The sequence below is a fragment of the Thalia democratica genome, chromosome 5, assembly GCF_965202585.1.
Source record: "Thalia democratica chromosome 5, ktThaDemo2.hap1.1, whole genome shotgun sequence".
Lineage (NCBI taxonomy): Eukaryota > Metazoa > Chordata > Thaliacea > Salpida > Salpidae > Thalia > Thalia democratica.
The window spans coordinates 11,862,807-11,877,752 of NC_139169.1; positions in this window are offsets into that span (position 1 = coordinate 11,862,807).

Consider the following 14,946-nt stretch of genomic DNA (forward strand, 5'->3'; position numbering starts at 1 on the left):
ATTACTTTTATAAGTTTGCTTTGTATTTATAAAAGAACTCTTTTTATTTCACCGCTTTATAGCGAGTTTAAATTTATTATTTTAAACGCTTGAAAACAATATGAGTTATAGATGTTTTAATACCTTTGAATTTATCAAAGATTTGTTTTTTTAACTGTCAATGACTTCAATCAGGCATATTAATTTAATTTAGTGTTTGTTTATAATTTATTGCTTAGTTTTTTTCACTTAACAGTTTAAACTAACTTAGAAGTTAGTGACTTAAAAATTTGTTTAAATATCAAGAGACTGTGTAGTATTAACATAGTAGTTTAAGAAAAAAGTCTTATACAGCATACAACCCTATATAAACACTTTTTTGTTTTTATTGACGCAAAAGATTTAAACACAAGCATTAACTTCAAAGTTAAATATTCTACATCAGAGTGAGCAGGTCTGAGACTGAGAATTCAAAACTGTTGATAATGCAGTACACTTATTCTAACAGAATAAAGTTAGCTTTATGTAAGTATTTCCTAACAATAACTGTAGGTTTATGTTCTGTTTCAGATTTTATCATAATGTTTATTTGTTCGTTAATAAAACATAACAAAGAAATTTAGTTATTTATGGTCAAATATTTTTCAAAACTTTATAAAAACTGAACTGTAAACTTCTTTGACTAAATGCCAACTGTAGAGTCGACCCGTGCTAAAGTCACGCTGTGCTTTTCTGACACCTACCCTTTATATGATACACCAGATGTCGATGCTTCTGGAGCTGCCCTTTTGCAAAATTATACATAACAACGTCTAAGTTAAGTCAATTTTTTTAACGCAAAGTCTCCAAAGATGGACCGCCCTCGAATAGAAAAAAACTATAATGAAGATGTATGGAGCACATTTATTCGAAAATGGACATTTTTTTATAACCGCACAGAGATGACAGACTCATAAAAACGTCGTCCATTGTACTAGTGTTGTGATGAAGAAATGGGCGATGCTATTCTAAAGAAAAATGCAAGTAAATTTAAATGACCGAGCATGACCAAGCAACTTTTAATCATTTCGGTTTGAGTTGTTGCCATGACAAAACTAATTTTTTTGTACGACACAGGATTTATTTGTATAAAAGATGTTTAGCTGTATTAAGTTGCAAAATAACTTTTAACAGAACTACATTGTAATTAGTCAATTTTAAACACAAAATACTTGTCAAAGTCAAAAAATTAGTCACTTTTTGCAACTTAAAAATCAATACTGATGAGAACACAGCCATTGAAAGGTATATCCTATTAAGTACTTTTTCAGGAGAGAAGGATTTATTGGAAAGGTATATGATGTCATTGACATATTTCTGTTAAAAATTATATCGAGTGTATGTTTCAATAAATGTCTTAAATATTATGTTTTGTTGTTTTAAGTTTCTAATTCAAAGAATATACAAACATAAACTAACCTATAGCATAGATTTTAACATATTTCTTTGATACATTATGCTAACAGATAAAACTATTTATGTTAATTCTACATAAATTGTTTAAGTTAATTCAACATTTTTAAAGCCAACGCCTCCAAAAAAGTACCGTCCTCGAATAGGAAGAGACTGTAAGGAAGAGGTATGGAGCACACTTCTTCAAAATGGACAATAATTAAAGAACAGAGATGACAGAGTCAGAAAAACGTCGTTAATTATACCAGTGCTGTGATGAAGATTTAGGCGATTATTTTCTAAAGGGACATGCAAATGTAGTAAATTCAGGAGAGCGAGAGATTTTAAATATGATTAAGCAATTTGCAGTCATTCTGGTTTGAGTTGTTGTCAAAAAGTCAGAATTTCTTAGTACAAGACAGGATTCGATCAAATTATTTGATCTCTTACTAAAGAGATGGTCCAGTACATACTCTTACACCTTTACTTGCTTAAAAAGTTACTGTAATCAAATAATAATTTTACATATATAAATTTAAAGTATGTCATTGTGACTGGTTTAGCAGATAAGGGTATCAACAAAGAGGTGCTAGGATGGGAAAGTCTAGATGAGATAGATGTCGGTAAGACGATCAGTTTTAAAAAAACAAAAAAGATGGCACGTGACGCTACATTTGGAGTTTAAAATATGACAAAACAAACTATAAAACTATATTAGAAGTATTAAACAGGTAAAAAACAAAATTTAATACTAAATTCGGCTGCAGACTTTGCAACTTAAAAATAATCAAAGTTGATATATAATACAAGACCATTATACTAAACAAGAAAAGTTAAAGACGAATTAAATGCATTAATTACCAAAAGTATTTTTTAGCAAAGTTAAAACTAATTAACTATTAAATCAATCTAACAATAAGCCGCACACACGAGCAGTAAAAAACATTTTTCTTATGCAAGCTATTCTTTTCAGAAATTTACAAACCTTTTTGAGCAATCACTAAATCGTTTTTAGTACTTTTAATCTTTTCAAAAAACATAGATTCATATACCAAAAACAAAATTAAAATCAACGCATTTTTTAAACTTACCTTCGTGTGGAAAATTTTTTACTATTACTACGTTATAATATTTAAACCAAGTCTTTATGATAAAGTTTTGTTTGTGTAATCTTTTAATGTCTTTTACTTATATTAATAGCAAAAATGCAAACTGATAAGCTTCACTTAAAAAAACATAGTTTTCTAGTTTTTAATATTTTATATATATATATATATATATATAGACATGTTTACTGATTTTGCAATTTTTTTTTAAATGAAAAGCAGTGGTAGTATACCAACGCAAAACTCTTGTTTTTTAATAAATCACTAATTTAATTGTCATAATACTTAAAATTTTTTCAAGCTTTAAAGTTCAATAAAACATGTTGAATAAACTTTAGCGTTACTGAGATAAAATTATCTCATATACGAAACGGCTGTATTCAACTGTTGTTTGTTATATAATTAAACAAATAAAAATTTATATGTACCTAGAGAATAAAAAAGTGTCAGATAAATTAGGTAAAATATCATAGAGCAGACTCAAGATCTTTTATATATGTTTATTACTGATTTACAATTAAAAAAGAAAACTTCAATGGTTTCATACAAGCTCTTGCTTATATTATTTAACTGTTTAATTTAAAAACTTTCTATTGCATACATATATTTGTTTATGTTCGTAACGTTAAAGTTCAATTTTTCATTACTCTATAAGTATGATTTGCTGGTTAAACAGTGAAAACAAGTTTTGTTCAACCATCTACAGTTGTTGTGAATTCTTATGGAAAAAATTTGTTAGAAAAACATTTAGTAAATAAAGGTAGGTAAGTTTTATAAAATATTTGAACTTTTACTTTTCATCAGTAAAAACAAAACAGTTTTACTGCTTTTACAAAAACTTTAGTTTTAAAAGGTAATGAAATATAATTTAAAAATAGTTTTAAGGATATACAATAATACATATAGCATAACTAAAATATCTTTTGTTTATATTGAAAGTTTTATAGTATATATATTTTTTTAAATGTCTTTTATAAATTTGAAATGTTCAAAAAAAAATTAAAGTATATCGTTTCAAATACATCCTAGAAACTAGTCATTGTTTAAAATAACTGATTTTTTTTTATTGATTTGTTGATATAATTCTTGAAATGGTATACCTAAGAGATCAACAAAAAGTTATTTATAAAGTAGCTTGTTAAAAAATAACTTATTAAAGCTTATTTTTCGTAACATCTTGTCTGAATTTTCAAATATATATAAATTACTGCCCAACATTTAAATACAAATAAAAAACAAAACGTAAATATAACTTTCCATTATACTTCTACAGGTTAAATAACATTAAATTTAATGTTAAACCGACTTAACACAAACACAACGTCTTTTGTGAGTGAACTAATGGATTTCTACAGATTGAATATCAAAACGTAAATAACATCTGCATTTAATGTTAAATGCTGCAAAAATACGTTTTTATTTATAATTTTATTTACACTTTAAATATCTAAATCAAGCATCTGCAAAATGCAACAAATTCAAAAAGTATGTTAAACTAAATAATAAAAGTTAGATTTTTAAACTAATTAAAAAAAAATTATAATTAAAAAAAAAGAAATACGAGTAAATATAAATCTACTAACAACAAAAAATCTGTTTCTAATAATCTTTTCCGAGTCGTAAACTACAACCTTAAATACAATCATTATATATTTTCTTTTGCTTTATATATAGTATTTGCTGAGATAACAGTTTAAATCTTTTGATAACAATTTTAAATAAATAAAGTTTTTATAGAAAAATTGTTTCTTGTTAAAAAAGTGTATTTTAGCAGTTGTAGTTTTGAAGTTACAAAAATTAGTTATAGTCTTAAACTAATAATCATCATAAAAGATATACTTTATTTTAACAATCATCAGATTCTAATAAGGAATAAAGTATATTATTAGAGGTTACTCTAAAGCAATCTTAAAAAATAAAAATTGTTAATACATTGAACTAATGTTTTTTTTATGTTCATAGTTTTTGCAGTATGTTTGTCATTTTTTATTTCCTCTATAGTCTGCCTTTACAAGTGTTTCAGAATTCTGATAAAAAAGTAATTTATTTAAATAACTATAAACGTTGACCCTTAATATTGCAAATGAAGTTTTAACACTTAAATCTTTTATAAATTACGTCTTTATTTGAGTTTAGCTAATTTAAAAGCTCTAATAATTTATAAATTCTTAAATTAAGGATAAAAGTTTCAAGTCATTTACGTACAACATATTTAAGATATTGAAAAATAAAAACCAGTCTGACAACAAGTTTGCGATTAACTTTTATTAGGAATAAAAAACGATCAGATGTCATACTATTTAAGAAAATAAAAATTTTGTTTTACGATAGAAAAAAAAAGAAGCCAAAACTTAGGAAACTATATAAATACACCATTTTTATCTGTATATAAGAGCAAAACTCTAAAGTATAGATATGTAAGTACTATTGCAAATAATAATAAATCTGTTTTAAAATTACAATTTTACTTACTTGCATGTGAAACATAAGTTGACAAGAGAAACACGAAATTTTTTGTTTAAAATGTTATAAATTACAAAATTCCAAATTGAATTAGTTGTTAACAATGCAATAGATATAAAAGCAGCTTTTTCATTATAGTATTCATTATATAAGTATGAACGAATGTGGTAGTAAATTGTAGAAGCTAGACTAAAAGTAAATGCTACAACCATACAAATAAGAATTAAAGACATTTGCTTTTCTGGAGAAAAACTTTTTTTAGCCGTTTTACTTAGTAATAATGACGTTTTGTATATTTTGTATAAGCTACATATTGTCAAAACAGTCAAAACCTACAACAAACTAAACAAAATAAATAATGTTGCAGCAGTTATGTGGTGGCTTAAACTTTTTTTAGATGAACTGAAAAGTATTGGTTGAAAAAATATTGATGGTAAAGATGATTCTTTAAAAGTCAAAAAAGCTGTTACAGTATGAATAACAGCACTAAATAACCAAATAAAAAAAGAAACAATTTTTGCAATTTTAATACTATTTCTTTGTTTGTATGTGTAAGGAAAGGTTAAAGCTATATATCTATCTACTGAAGAGAAAAGCAAAGAAATAAATGAAACGTAAAGTGTTGTCGGTGTCACATACTCCAAAATAAACTCTAAAATTAAATTAAACAATTTGTAGCTTGCATTGTAATTTTCATTGTAATTTTTTAAAGACAATGTTAATTTTTGAAATCCATAGCTATAAAACGTTATATTTTTCTCTTTAACTACTTCAAGCTTTAACAATTTTCCATATATATAATCTATCGTATATGGATTTGAATTCAACACTTCTAGACATACTTCTAGAAAATAAGCACTTATAGAAAGTCCCCAAATGATATCTGAAACTGCAATAGAACATTTGTATATATACTGGCTATGACGTAGTTGTTTAGATTTATAAACAACAAAAAGCACAATAAAATTTCCAACCACTGATACTGTTCCAATCAGTAAGTAGAATATTACCACTGCTATCATTATTGTTCTCTGTCTGAAATTAATTTGGTTTGTTGTAAAAGAGTTGTATCTAAACTTGAGTTTACTTTATTTTAACCTATAATTAACAGTTTCAAAGTTTACTTTACATAAAATAAAACTCAGAATAACAGTTACGTCACAATTAGTTAATTAAATAAAATAAGAGTTCTCTCACCTTTGTGTAATAAAAACATATTTAGAGTTGTTGAAAACTTGGATAGATTCTATGGTAAAATTTTCAAGAGAAAAGAACAAAAACGTTTCAAGCCGTTTGAACGTAAATGCATATTTATTATTGTTTTCATATTTCAAGTACATTTCACAAAACGAATACGATTGGTTCAAACTAATTTTGACTTTATTAATTCTTGTAGTACAAAAGTATTTTATATTGCATTGAATATTCCCTAGTTCTATATCTAAACTGGTTTTAACACGCTTTTTTACTTGGTTATATTTGAAAATATTTTCTAATTGCATATGTTCGTATAAAAAATGCTGTTCTCTGAAAAGTAAATGTTCAACATTTGGTTGTAGAACACAAGAACTTCGGCCATGATTAGCATTGTGTAGAGCCAAAATTAGTATTAAAAATTTCAATCTTATATGTTTAAAATCTGAAAACCAAGTCTAATACCAACGTCATCAGTTAATATACTTTTATGTCTATAAATTGCTTACACAAAGTTAGGAAGCAAATTGAAATATTGCTATATAAAAAATAATATTACAAATATATAAACAATATAATAAAACATCAAGACTTTAAAGCTGGCTAGTTATTACTAAAAAAAGGTTTAGGTGTTCGAAGTTAATTATTTTATAGATTAAAGAACATCAGATCATTAATAAAAGCTTTTTAAATTTGATGTTTTTAATTTTATAAAAGTTTTTGTTTTTATATTATTTAAAAACAATTGCTACGGTGTACTTAACTAATTCCTAAGTATAAACAAAAAAAATATATACCGAATTTAATCTTATCAAATATTAAACATTAAACTTTAATTAAAGATTAAACAAGTATTAATTTTAATAATTAACAGCTTCTGTCTGCAAAGTTGTCAGCTTTTCAAATTAAATGACTTTAAATCTAAAAACAAGTAAAGTCAGGAGTACATTCTAAAAAACAGTTTATTTATTTTTATTATAACAGACCAAAAATGAAGTACCTCCTATGTGTAAACAAAACCTTAATCCTATATTATAGTTAAAGTTTACAAACAAAGATTTTATTAGTATGTCAAAAAAAATAGAATAATTTAAAAAGTTTAGCAAAGTACTAACTTTTTTCTTCTTATAAAAATCTAATTTTAATACTTTTAAGAAACATAAATGAAATTTATCAAATTAAAATCTTAGATGTACATTTAATTTTTTTTATGTTTGAAGGCTAGATAAATGTTAATCCTAAGATGAAAGACTTTGATCTAAAAAATGTACGTGCTTTTAAAAATTATAAAATATTTTTTGTTAATAGGAACAAGATATTAGTTTTAAGCCAGAACACTATTTTTTCGTGTAGCTTTTGAAAGTGTTCGTATTAAGTTTGATAAAGTTTTCCTTTTTTTTAGTAATACAAGTTGTTAATTTTTATTTAAATAAAGTGTTCTTAGTGTTTAAATTTAATTTAATAAAAACAAAAAAATTATTGTTTAGTATAGTAAATTTAGCAAACCTTGTCTATATATAAGTTTAAAAAATTGTAACTAAAACGTTTTGTTTGTTGATATTAATGAGTAAACTTAAAAGTTCTTTTACATACTCATAGCACTTTTTAGAAACAATAAAGTTGAAAAACTTTTGAATAATGATTTGTTAATGTTTAAGTTACATGACAATTCAAATTAATAATAAATCAAATTAATTTAAATAATTAAAAAGAATTCGATGATTGAAGAAAAAAAAAACATTAAGGACCTTTTTGAAACATCGAGAGATATAAAAACAGCACGAAACATTATTTTTGACCAAGGCGTCACTTTTGCACGACTTTGTGCCTCTTCTACTGTTTTTTCAAAAACAGTTGAGTAAAGAAAAATTATTAGTTGTAAGAATAGATAGTGTTTAACAACTCAGATTTAATTCGTTAAAGTCTATTTAATTTCTAGCATGCTATAAGTAGAGGTTCTACATAACATTTGTGTTATATATTATTTTAATGTTTACAATTTAGGTATCCTATTAATGTGCAAATATGTACTAACATTTTTGCTGTATAGACAAGTACTTCTAACTGACACTATCGAATAGTTTAAAAGCTTTTGAAAAGACATAAAAAGGTTTTTTCTGCTCAAGGTCCTTGGGTCAAATATTTCGAGCGTCTTTTTATCTTGTTGTTCAATAAACTCTATTAAAGTAACAGTTTAGTTTGTAAGAACAAATTAAATAAATACTACAGAGTTAAAACACTATACAAATATTAAAATGAAATTGCTTTTAAATGCTTTAGTATTGTTTAAGTATAATGTCTATAGTATTTTAGTATCCTCGTACTAATTAATATTGAATAAAAATTTATATTCTGCTAACTTGCAAGCATTTCTTATTAAATTTTAAAATGTTTTAAAGTAGTTTTTATTAAGAGAGATACCAAATTGTTTAACTAAAAAAAAGTAGATTTAAGGACTTCATAAATGTTAGCTGCAAACCGTCACTACATTTTAAGTTATAATAATTGGTAAAATAATAAAATGTTAGTCCTTTTTTTGTTAAAATTTTGAACGGCACAGAGTGGCTTAATTTTTTTAGTGATTAGAATATTATAAAAAGTCAGTTTTTTCTTTTTTCTTAATGCTTATTGTGCTTTAAAAAAAAAAGAACTTCTTGTTGTTACATATATAAACTGCTTGTTTACTCTGTATACGTTTGTTAAATTCTAAATTATATCATATCTAAGACTATTTATATTAATTTTAAACAAGAATCTACTTAAACTAGTTTATTTGAATTTACTATTGTTCTATCTCTTTGAAATACATTTTTTTACCATCTTATAAAGTTAATAAGGCTTTTGTTTTTGATATTGAAATACAGACTATATTTCTGAGCTCGTCTATAAATTAGATACAAAGTCAAATTTTAATTTAAGTTTAAAATAACTTGTTATTGAAAACGCAAAGTATCAACAAATTTATATAAACTAAAAAGGGGTAGCTGTTAATTTTGCACGAGGGGATAAAAGAACACGTAGATAAAAGTGCACGTAGATAAAAGTGCACAAAGGGTCAAATTTGCACGAGCAGACACGGGTAAAAGTTTATTTATCTATATTTTATTATTTAGAAGAAAATCATCTAATTAAATATTTATGCAAAAGAAAAAAATTACTGATACTTTTACTTATTACCTTAAACTCTAAGTTTAAGAGATAATTCTAGAGTGTTTTAATTTTTGTACCTTTAACAATTATTTTTTAACGTAATCTTATGAGTCTCGGTTAACTCATGCAAACTTTATGTTAAATATAAAGTCAAGAAAAAATTATTGTTACGTGTAGGTAACAAATTTAGGTCAATAACTTACAAAATATTTAGCTCTCGGACAAAAATGTGTCGCTATCAACGGAGGATTTTTACTTATACACTTTATTGTCCTGGTTTATAACGCAACGTGCGCTCTAACTAGTATAGTAGAAATCCCCAAGATAACGCTTAAATTATGATTGACTTAAATAAACTAATATGAATTACTTACCATTTACTAAATGTTTAATAAATCAGTTACTTAATTTAAACTGAGTTCGAATTTGTGATCATGAATATATTTACAATGAATTTGCAAAACGAAAAGATGATAAAAAACTGCACAACATTACACTAGAATAACAGAAACTAAACACTACATGTTTAAACCAAACTCAAAAAACATTCTAAAATCGAAATCACTTCAACAAGATTGAAACCATTAAAACTTAAGTGCAGCAAAAAGCTGCACTGAGTTCAGACCGCTCAATGAAGTAGAAACTAGAAAAACTGAACTGTAAATTACTCGAGAACGTTCAATTTATATCGCTTGAGAAAAAAGAAGAAAGTAAAAAAAGAGACAATTACCTCTCACGCGGTACATTTTCTCCTCTTACCTTCGTACTTTAAAAATTTATTCTTGGTTTTCCGAAAAAGAAACATTAATTTTTATTCATTAACCTTGTAAGAATGCTTAAAACTCCCTATATAGAAAAATGAACGAAAAAACGACCGCCGACTTTTACCTCTTTAGTTTAAAAAGTATTACTTTACTTAATTCTATAAATTCTATAAACCGGTTTAAAATACACAAAAATGATAAAAGTATGGTACAGTTTTTCAAAATAACAGAAAAATGTAGAAAGTTCAAAAAATCTCCTCGCCGCCGGAACTCGCTTCGCCCCTGCACATCTCCACGTCGTCTGACCGGTCCACGCCGATCCGTCTCCTCGCCTCACCCAACGGTCTCTTGGCGCCACGGAATCCGTCTCCTTGCCTCACCCAGCGGTCTCTTGGCGCTACGGAACCGTCTCCTTGCCTCACCCAGCGGTCTGTTGGCGCCATGGAATCCGTCTCCTTGCCTCAACCAGCGGTCTCTTGGCACTATGGAACCGTCTCCTTGCCTCACCCAGCGGTCTCTTGGCGCTACGGAACCGTCTCCTTGCCTCACCCAGCGGTCTCTTGGCGCCACGGAATCCGTCTCCTTGCCTCAACCAGCGGTCTCTTGGCGCTACGGAACCGTCTCCTTGCCTCACCCAGCGGTCTCTTGGCGCCACGGAATCCGTCTCCTTGCCTCACCCAGCGGTCTCTTGGCGCTACGGAATCCTCTGATCCGTCTCTCTATACATCTCCTCTTTCAGCTCCTCGTTCCTCACCTCGTACACCAGTCTCCCCTACCGCTCCTCGCCGATTCGTTTCTCGAGCCGTTCGTGCGAAAGTGCAATTAGAATGTACGTCACTACTTGATATCAATTTTAAAAACAAGTTAAAACATTAAAAGATAACAAAATTCAATTTACAAGCTTATATGCTACTAGTTAGCAACAACATTACATTAATCAATTAGTCTATTTATTTTTTAACTTTAAAGTTTGTTAAGTTTCAAAGTAATTGAGGAACATTTTTGGCTCCAATCAATATACAGTAATTCTCTACAAGCTTTAAAATAAAAAACATTTCACATTTTACACGAATTAGTTGACAAAACTTGTACTGATTTTGAAAACTTTAATATGCTAACTAATTTTAAACAAAATTGTTTTTTATTTTCAGATTTTAAATACCGGGTAAGACATTTAATAGCTCGAATGACCTCGTTAAAAATTATTTTTTGTATGTACGGTTAGATTTAAAACAACCAAAAAAACATGCCAATAAAGTTTGTTACAAGCAATTAACAAGGTCATTGTAAAAAAAACTGTAAATATTTTAATTTAAAATTTGTACATAACATTGTTGCTAAATATAAAACAAAATTAAGCTTCATAAATTTAAGAAATTCTTTTTAATAACCGATTATGCACTCGAAAACAAGTTTTAATAACCTCATACAAATATTTTTACAAGGACGAACGAAAAACAACAATGTTTTTTACATGCAGTTTAAAAAGTTTATTACCCGTTATAGTTCAATTTAAAACGATTGTTTGAAAACAAAACAATTAAACTTTACAGTTGCTAACTTTTATAGACGTTTAAAACTCTTTTTGTTATAAGAAAGTTTTATTATTAGAAGCCTTTAGTTTCATTTTAATTTTTAATAAAATGTTTAAAACGATTGAACGATATTTAATTAATTTGACAAAACGCAGAACAACTTGAAAACAAGACTAACTTTTGTTTAAACTTGCTCGTACAAGTTTAAAACTCATTTTGAAAAACGCTTCAACAATGAATTGCAATAATATCTACACAACAAATACATTTTAGTTCTAACACATGTCCATTAGCTTTTCCCAAACCACTTTAACATAAAATTCAACACAATAAAGCTAATTACTTTTTGCAAAAAACAACACAAATCTCTCACAAACTCGAACTACTTAGTTGTTTTTCCAACTAGAAGTTTTAAACTCATTTTTAAAACTTTACAGACCAGATGACTGGGTTAAATAAATGCCCTTAAGTTTCTCGAATTTATAATATTATTAAATAAGGTTTATTTTACTCTGTTTTCAAGTCACCATCTAAAAAAACGTATAAATTTTTAATGAAGGTATCTGTGTTCAATTCCAGCTATAACTAACTGGCCGTCCGGGTCACCATGTCGCTATCAACGGAGGATTTTTACTTATACACTTTATTGTCCTGGTTTATAACGCAACGTGCGCTGTAACTAGTATAGTAGAAATCCCCAAGATAACGCTTAAATTATAATTGACTTAAATAAACTAATATGAATTACTTACCATTTACTAAATGTTTAATAAATCAGTTACTTAATTTAAACTGAGTTCGAATTTGTGATCATGAATATATTTACAATGAATTTGCGAAACGAAAAGATGATAAAAAACTGCACAACATTACACTAGAATAACAGAAACTAAACACTACATGTTTAAACCAAACTCAAAAAACATTCTAAAATCGAAATCACTTCAACAAGATTGAAACCATTAAAACTTAAGTGCAGAAAAAAGCTGCACTGAGTTCAGACCGCTCAATGAAGTAGAAACTAGAAAAACTGAACTGTAAATTACTCGAGAACGTTCAATTTATATCGCTTGAGAAAAAAGAAGAAAGTAAAAAAAGAGACAATTACCGCTCACGCGGTACAAATGTCTTGTAGTAAATAAAAAAGATGGAGCCTATTAAATAAATATGTATTTTTTTCTGATATAAGTTTGTAGTTTTTCTTAAAAATTCTCTGATATTATTTGCACGATTATTTACTAATTTTTAAATATAAGTAATAAAAGTAATTATTTTATCGTTGTTACGCAATTTATTTTGATACAAAAATTTCAATCAAAATCAAGTACAAGACTATGAGATTTAATATCGATACATTTTTATTTAACCCTAGTAATTTGAATCGTTGATAACAAAGACAATTTTGCAGTCGTCTTAACTTACAACTAGTGTTACAATTGTATTTTCTGACAGTTTTAACAAACTTATGTTATAATTTTGGACCTTTTAACAGCGAATAACGTTTTTAGAATAAATTTAATATAGTGCATCTTATTTTTTGACAGTTAATTGAAAATTTAACTTAGTAGTTAAATTTTACTTTCCTATTAAATGGTACTTTTAAAATTTAAATGTTTTTGGACAATTTTATTGCAACTTAAAACTAAGAAATACTGGTACTAACATCACTACTCGAAGCACATCTTGGTATATCTTTCTAAAAATATTTAAGTTTTCTTAGAAATGCTTTATTGACAAGGTAGATACAGATTTCAATATTCAACTATTTAGCAGTTTCTTAAGATTTTTTTTTAATTCATAGTTTTAAGAAAAAAGATGCGTTTTTAGTTTATTAATAATTTTACATTTAAAACTGTTAAAATAACAGCAAGTAATAATAACTCTTTCGGAATAATCTAACAAAGGTAGATTTTTTTTCTCTTAAATGTTAGTTCAGATTAAATGTGAATTATAAAGAAGCAAATAGGTTAAATTAGCTTGTTTGTTTATAAAACTTTTAAAAATATTTTTTGCCTATGATTCAGAAAGTATTATTTTATAATCAAAAACATCTAATTAAATTAGAAACATTCTAAAAAACAGTAAATAAAACTTTTGTCCCGTTCATGAGGCAAATAAAGTAATACAAAGTTGCACAAAATATGTAACAATATTTTTTTTAATACTATTTTTTTAACTGATAAAAGTTTGATAAATAGAATATTTAACAAGTCATTGATTGAAAACAGAAAACGTACATATATTTTTGAAGTACTAAAATCTTGTAAGCTTGTCGTTTATTAAATAAAAGTCCTGCAAAACAAAATAATTGTTTAAAAATTTATAATTATTAGCAATAGTTTATTTTAGATCAATATTATTAATTTAATTTATTCGTGTGCTAACTTAATGATAATAACATAACTCATATTTTGTTAAAACGACGTATTACATATATAATAAAATTATATATATGTTAAAAAATATAAGTTTTTAATACTAAACTTATAAATAAAAACATAAATAATCAAATCTTACAAATTATTGAAAAACAATTTTATAAAAATTTTTGTCAAGAATAAAAAATTCACTTGTTAAAGAATTGTTAACTGTTAAAGAAACTTGAAAGTATTGAATTATCTTATTTGATTTAAAAAAACATTTAAAATCAATTTTACAACCTTTAATTTTACATAAACTGAAAACAAAAAATTATCAAATTATTATACTGGTATATAGTATAAATGTATGGTATATTTTATTAAATATAATCTATTTAACAATAGTCAATTCAAGCTAATGTCGTTTCACCTAAAAGGTTCTTCAGAGCTTTTTTAATTGTCAATTAATGAAACGGCTACTTATACGAATAAACTTGAATTTTGTTTATTAAATTTATTGTAATACGATAATTCAACATTTTTTAATTAAGAAAGTAATGTTTGAATTAAATTGTTGTAACAGTTATTAAAAATATTGTTCAAAAAAAAATGGTTAGTATGAAAAGTATAACTTTTTATTAACTTGTGAGTTGTGAATGAAATTAGAAACATTTTAAGAAACACTGGTATTTATTTAACAAACTTGTCCCTGGTTTTTTATTTAAAAAATTTACTAAAAACTTACCTTTCCCGCGCAATGCTCTAAAATTTTTTGTAAAACCTGTCCAGCTTAAATGATAAGGATAAATAATCAAAAAGAAGTCATCCTAAAGGTAAGAGTTATGCTTTATCTGTAAGTAACTAAGCTAACTATAATCACTTTCATAAACCTAAATTAGCTATCACAAAATGTACATTTGTATTTTTTTCTAATACTGTTTATTGTGTCTAGTATTAAAGTTTA